The 450-nt window shown below is 27.6% G+C and overlaps 1 protein-coding gene across 1 annotated transcript in view; it reads left to right on the top strand.

Moving 5' to 3' along the window:
• Positions 1-27, top strand: part of LOC116055813 (stefin-C-like) — an 857-nt gene extending 830 nt beyond the window's left edge. The window contains exon 3 of the mRNA XM_031307859.1: positions 1-27. This exon is cut by the window's left edge and continues 345 nt beyond it. The gene's annotated coding sequence lies outside the window, so the exon portion shown is untranslated.
• Positions 28-450: the final 423 nt, after the last annotated feature.

The raw sequence follows: 450 nt of genomic DNA on the forward strand, positions 1-450 counted from the left end.
CCCCAAATAAATATTCTGCCATAAGACAATGTTTACTTGAATTGAATGTTTATGTGAGAAGCCTACACTGTTATTGTTTTAGTTCCAGTCTTAATGGTGCATCATCATTTCACATCAAAACAATATACATTTTTCAATTTTACTTCGGTACAATGAAAATCTGAATGATAATATTTTCAGAATCAGAATCAGAAATACTTTAAATTATTTTTGTTACCACTCCAGGTATAACACTTATATATACAAACAACATATATCATCCAGACTTTTAACATATATATTAAAAACAAATATACAGTAGTAATATATAAAATATGAAATGTACAGTGTTTATGTGCAAATAGTGCAATAAAAAAGAGAAATGATTGTCTATGTTGAGATGATTATATTGCAATAAAAAAGAGAAGTGATTGTCTATGTTTGAGATTACAGAGAGGGAGTGTTCGACTC

This window comes from Sander lucioperca, chromosome 7 (genome assembly GCF_008315115.2).
Source record: "Sander lucioperca isolate FBNREF2018 chromosome 7, SLUC_FBN_1.2, whole genome shotgun sequence".
Classification (NCBI taxonomy): Eukaryota; Metazoa; Chordata; class Actinopteri; order Perciformes; family Percidae; genus Sander; species Sander lucioperca.